This window comes from Trachypithecus francoisi, unplaced genomic scaffold (assembly GCF_009764315.1).
Source record: "Trachypithecus francoisi isolate TF-2019V2 unplaced genomic scaffold, Tfra_2.0 Contig00479, whole genome shotgun sequence".
In the NCBI taxonomy this organism is placed as follows: Eukaryota; Metazoa; Chordata; class Mammalia; order Primates; family Cercopithecidae; genus Trachypithecus; species Trachypithecus francoisi.
This window is the reverse complement of record NW_022680667.1, coordinates 213,457-219,472: the sequence shown is the minus strand read 5'-3', so window position 1 is coordinate 219,472 and position 6,016 is coordinate 213,457. Positions and strand designations below refer to the sequence as shown.

Genomic DNA, 6,016 nt, shown 5'->3' with positions numbered 1-6,016 from the left:
GGAATGGACTGGTATATATAATGGAACGAATTATGGAATGGAATGTAGAATGGAATAGAATAGGGAATGGAATAGAATGGAACGGAATGGGACGTAACAGAATGGAACGGAGTAGGAAACGGAATGGAATGGAGCGAAATGGAATGGAATACAATATGTAATGGAAAGAAATGAAACGGAACAGAACGGAATGGAACGGAATATGAAATGGAATGGAAGGGAACGGAATGGAATGGAATGAAACGGAATACGTAAAGGGATGGAATATGGAATAGAATACAAAGAATAGAATGGAATGAAATATGGAATGTAAAGGAATATAGAATGGAATGGAATGGAATAGAATATGGAATGGAATGGAATATGGAATGGAATGGAATGGAATGGAATGGAATGAAATAGAATGGAATGGAATGGAATATAGAATGGAATGGAATACAGAACGCAATAGAGTGGAATGGAATGGAATGGAATATGGAATGGGATAGAATGGAATGAAATATGGAATGGAAGGGAATATGGAATGGAATGTAATATGGAACTGAATGAAACGGAATGGAATGCAATGGAATATGGAATGGAATTGAATGTGTAATTGAATGGAATGCAATGGAATGGAATATGGAAAGGAACAGAACTGAAAATGGAATGGAATGCTATAGAATGGAATGGAATGGAATACGCAAGGGTATTTAATATGGAACGGAACGAAATTGATCGAAATTGAAAGGAATGGAATGGAATGGAATGAAATGATATGGAATGGAATATGGAATGGAATGGAATGGAATGGAATATGGAAAGAAATGGAATAAGGAATGGCGCGCAGGGCGTGTGGGGTGCCGGAAGCAACGTTCCCCACGCCCCGGTGTGGGTGAAGGCGACCGGCGAGGGAGCGGGGGGACACCCGCGGGGGGCAACGTTGCACGGCCCGCCTGCGTGCGCCGGTGCCTCGCCACCCTGGCCTGGGTGCCTGGCCCTCCTGTTCTGAAACCAAATCTGAATCCGGGACTCCAGGATGCCCGTCTCTCTGGCCAGTTCTTCCCGGTGGCGATGCCCGGAAAGCGATCCTGCTGGAAGGCTCGCAGGAGCAGGGCGGTCTGGGACCGGGTGACGGCGGTCCGCTTTCGCCTGCCTTCTTGAGGGCCGCGTTTGCCCGGCCAGGGCGGAGATTCCCGCCGGTGATGCCTCAGCTGGCGTGACCTCTCGTTCTGAAACCAAATCTGTACCCTGGGTTCCGGAATGCCGATGGCCTGGGCCAGCTCCTCCCTGGTGGCGATGCCCGGGTACGGGTTCCGCTCAAAGCAGGCTCGCAGGGCCTCCCTTTGGCTCGGGGTCCAAACGAGTCTCCTTCGCCGTCCTCGTCCTCGGGCTTCCGCCGGGAGGGCGCCGTCGGCAGGTGTCGGGAGAGCCATCGCGGGGAGGCCTGGCCGGAATTTCGCGGACAGACACGGGCAGAGAGAGGCCGGCGGGCTCCCGTGGCCCTGAGTCGGCCTGTGCACGGCGGGCAGGTCCAGCCAGGAGGCCAGCCCAGCCGGCCAGCGGCCCTTATAAAGGCACACAGGCTCCACCCCTGCTGGAATGCGGGGGGAGCCCTGGGTCAGCCCGCCCTGGGAAGCCAGAGACCACAGGGCCCAGGGCACTGTGTCCTGGGTACGGGGGGTGGGGCGGCGAAGCCCAGGAAGAGGGGAGTGGGTGGGGGCGGAGCGGGGAGGGTGCGCGGGGACGGAGAGCGGGCTTCAGGGGCTGGGCCTCTGGGCCTCTCCAGGGATTCTGCGGGGGCCTGGAAGCCGCTCTCGGGGCTCCGCAGGCGTCGCCAGCAGGGAGAAGCCAGCCTGGGAGGGTGGAGTGGGGCCTGAAACTGAACTTCCATGAGAGTCTTGAGATTTCCAGGCCCTCTCTCCTCGAAGGAGGACGTGCCCGTGGGTGTCGCCGTTGCCGTGAGGGTCTCACACACGCAGGCGTGTGGGTCGCGTTGACTTCCACGCAGAAGAGCAGAGCGACACCCCGGAGAAACGCTGCATCCCCGGCGTCGTGGCCTGACAATGGATTCCTGCATCCTGCAACATGTGCGGAGTCTCCACTGTGGCCGCTCTGGAAGCCGGCCAGGAGAGTGGGGACACGGTGCTGGCCTTCCACGCTTCCCTGGAAGTTTCTGGGTCGCCGCAGGGCTCGAAAATCAAACAGCCAACCTGGTCAGGCTTTCGGGGGCCGGAGAGACGTGAGCAACCGGCCCCCTGGCAGACGGCAGAGCAACGTGGAATCCGAAATCACGCTTCAGTCGTCCTGAGTGTGGCTCCTGTGTGGACGCGGCTGCCCGCCTCGCGCTGCAGTGCAGGGCTCAGCCTGGGGACGGCAGGTCTGTAAACCATGAGGGTGCAAACCGGACGGCCACCCGAGTCTGGGTCTCTCTCGCCTTGGCAGACATCTCCCGTTCCTCGGGGTACGAGTGCCCCGCCGCCCGAAGCGGCGGCGGCTGTGGGCCCAGCCCTCTGCCCGCGCTGGGCGCTGGCCTCTGTCCCGGGGTGCGGGGGCGTGGGGGAGGGCTGGTCCTGCTGTTCCTGGAGCCCGAAGACGGCTTTTCCTCTCTGCCGGTGTCCCTCTGTTCCTTGCTCCCTCCCGCCCCCATTCCGTCCTTCCCTCGCTCCGTCTTTCCATCCGCTCCTTTCTCCCTCCCTCTCTCCGTCCGTCCGTCCGTCCCTCCCTCCCTTCCAACGTCCCTCCTCCTCCGGAATGCCGATAGCCTGGGCCAGCTTCTCCCTGGTGGCGATGCCCGGGTACGGGTTCCGCGCAAAGCAGGCTCGCAGGGCCTCCCTTTGGCTCGGGGTCCAAACGAGTCTCCTTCGCCGTCCTCGTCCTCTAGGTCTGGCTTTCCCCTTTCCATCTCTGCCTGCCTTCCCTCCCACCTGGAACGGTCAGCATCCCCTGTGCGTGGAGAATCTGGGATGTGCGTGTAGCCGCCAGGTGTTCCATGGTGACAGCGGGGAGGCTGCAGGGGCACGGGTGGGTGGGTGACGGCGGAGCGGAGCCACAGGAGAGGAGAGCCGCGGGAGGGAGAGCAGGCCTGGACGCTGCCCGGGGCGGGACTTCGCGGCATGGAGGTCTCCACCCTGCAGCCCAGTGCAGAAGGCGGTGGTCGTGCTGGCCGTGGTGTTGGGGGTGGGGGTGGGGGTGTTGTGTGTGGCTGTGTGGGGGTGAGGTTGTGTGGGTGTGTTGGAGTGTGTGCGCGATCGCGGGGTCGGGGAGCGTGGTGGGGGATTAAGAGGGGGTCGGGTGGTGGAAACGTATGAGAGCTCTGCCGGGGCTGCTCCCGTAGCCTAGGCGGCTGCCCGCACACCCGCGCATGCGCAGTAGAAGGCCCCCCCGTCCTGGAACCTGGGCCGGCTCTGGGATCCCGGGGATGTTCAGTTCTCCTGGGTGTGGAGTCTCTCCCCGCCGCCGCCGCCGCCGGGCCCAGACCCGGAAGGCAGGAATGCCAGGCTGGTCAGCCTGGAGGGAAAACAGGCCTCTCCACACCGAGCCAGGTGCTCTACGCGAAAGGGAGGCCACCGCCCCGCCCCCGATCCCGTACCGACCCGGCGTCCTAAAGCTCCTCCAGCAGAGCCCGGTAGTCCTCCTCGCTGAGGAGTAGCGGTTCCAGCAAAGCGGTTTCTACCACTTCCTGCTGCTCCGTCTGGGCCAACCTTTCTAGGAAAGTCTGGGCCTGTGCTTTCAAATTATGATTGCTAGCATTGCTGGTTTTGAATTTTTGCATTTATGTTCTTCAGTGATATTACCTTGTGGTTTACTTTTTCATTGTTCTTGTCTCATTTTGGAATAAGGTAATTCTGCCTTCATAGAATGAGTTTGGAAGAGTTTCCTCTTTTTCTGTATTTTGGAACACTTTGTAAATAACTAGTATAAGTTCTTCTTTAAATGTTTTGTAGAATTTAGCAGTAGAAGCATGGGGTCCTGAAATTTTATTTTCTTCTTTTTTCTTTCTTTCATTTATTTATTTATTATTATGTTGGTTTAGATACAGGGTCTTTCTCTGTCAATTAGGCTGGAGTACAGTTGTGCAGTCATAGCTCACTGCAGCTTCAAATTCTTGGTCTTAAATGATGCTGTTGCCTCAGCCTCCCAGGTTGTTAGGACTACAAGTGCACACCAGTACCTGGCTAATTTTTACTTTTGTTTTTGTAAAGACTGGGTCTCACTATGTTCTCCAGGCTAATCTGGAACTTCTGGCTTCAAATAATCCTCCTGCCTTGGCCTCCAAAGTGTGATATTACGTGTGTGAGATACTGTGCCCAGGCCTCCTGATTTTCTTGTATTGAGAGACTTGAAATCAATGCTTCAATCTCATTATTTTTTACTGGTCTTTTCGCGTTTTGTATTTCTTCTTTCTTCAATTTTGATAGGTTATATGTGTTTAGAAACTTATTTATTTCTTCTGGGTTTTCCAATTTATTGGCATATAATTGCCTGTAGTATTTCTCATGATTCTTTGTATTTCTGTAGTAACCATTGTAATGTCTGTTTTTCATCTCTGGTTTTATTTATGTGAATCTTCTTTTTTCTTAGTATGACTAAAGATATATCAATTGTGTTTATCTTTTCAAAGAATAACTTTTTATTTTATTGATCTCTCATATTTTTGTTTCCATTTTGTTTCTTTGTGTTCTGGGCTTCGTTATTTACATTCTTTTACCAATTTGGTGCTTAGTTTGTTCATGATTCTATAATTCCCTGAAATATATTCTTAAACTGTTAGAGATTTCTTCCTTCATATAGAAATTTCTTCAAACTTCCTCTGAGGACTTTTTGCTGTATTTCATAAGTGTTCATATGTTCTGATTTCATTTTCATTTGTCCTAAGAACTTTTAAAATGAAACAAAATTTATTTTTTAACCCATTGGTTGTTCAGGGACACATTTAATTTGTATGTATTTGCACGTTTTCTAAAATTCTTGTTGTTTATTTGTAGTTTTATTCTATATTGTCAGAAAAAAAAACCATGTGATATAATTTTGATTTTTTTGAATTTGCTAAGGCTCATTTTGTGGCTTAATATATGACCCATCATGGAAAATGTTGCATGCACAGTTGAGATAAATGGATTAAATATTCTGTAAATTAATGCTAAGTTATTTTGGTTTAGAGTTCAGTTTCAATATGATGTTTCTTTCTTTGTTGATTTTCTGTCTTGATAAACTGTTTATTTCTGAAAGGGGAATATTAAGGTTTCCTACTATTATTTTCTTGCTTTCTGTTTCTCCTGTTAGATCTATTAATGTTTGCTTTGTATATTTAGGTGCTTCAATATAGAGGGCATATATATTTACAATTATTATATTGTCTTGTGATACTCACCCCTTTATCATTATGTAATGGCCATGTTTGTCTGTTTTTATAGGTTTTTCCTTGAAGTATATGTTATCTGAAATAAATATATCAGATAGGCAGTATAGGCTTTCTTTCTGATTCCGTGTTTTTCAAATATATTTTTCCATGTGATCACTTTCAATGTGTGTGTGTATTTACAGATGAAGTGAATTTCCTGTAGAAAGTTTATAGTTAGGTCTTGTTTGTAATCAGTGTAGCAATTATATCTCTTAAATGAGATAATCCATTTACATACAAGCTAATTATTGATAGGCAAGGACTTAGTACTGCCGTATTATTACTTGCTTTCATTTTTTTTTTGTTTTTTTAAAATTTATACTTTGATTGATTGATCTCACTATCTTCCTTTGTGGTTAAATGATTTACTCGATCAGTGTATTTCGGTTTCTTGTTTTTTTTTTTTTTTTTTTTAGTTTTTAGAGTATCTATTAAAAGTTTTTGCTCTGTGGTTACAGCAAGGCATGCAAAGAACATTTTATGGTTACAGTATGTTATTTTAAACTTAAATACATTCTACAAAATTTAATTTTGATTCTACGAAAAGAGGAAAAGAAACCACTCTACTCTTTAACTCCATCACTCCCTCATATTTTGCATTTTTGACGTCTTAATTTACATCTTTTTATATTG

The 6,016-nt window shown here is 49.1% G+C and overlaps 1 pseudogene; it reads right to left on the bottom strand.

The window, feature by feature from the left end:
- Window positions 1–825: 825 nt before the first annotated feature.
- On the bottom strand, window positions 826–2,884 carry LOC117084362 (annotated as a pseudogene).
- Window positions 2,885–6,016: the final 3,132 nt, after the last annotated feature.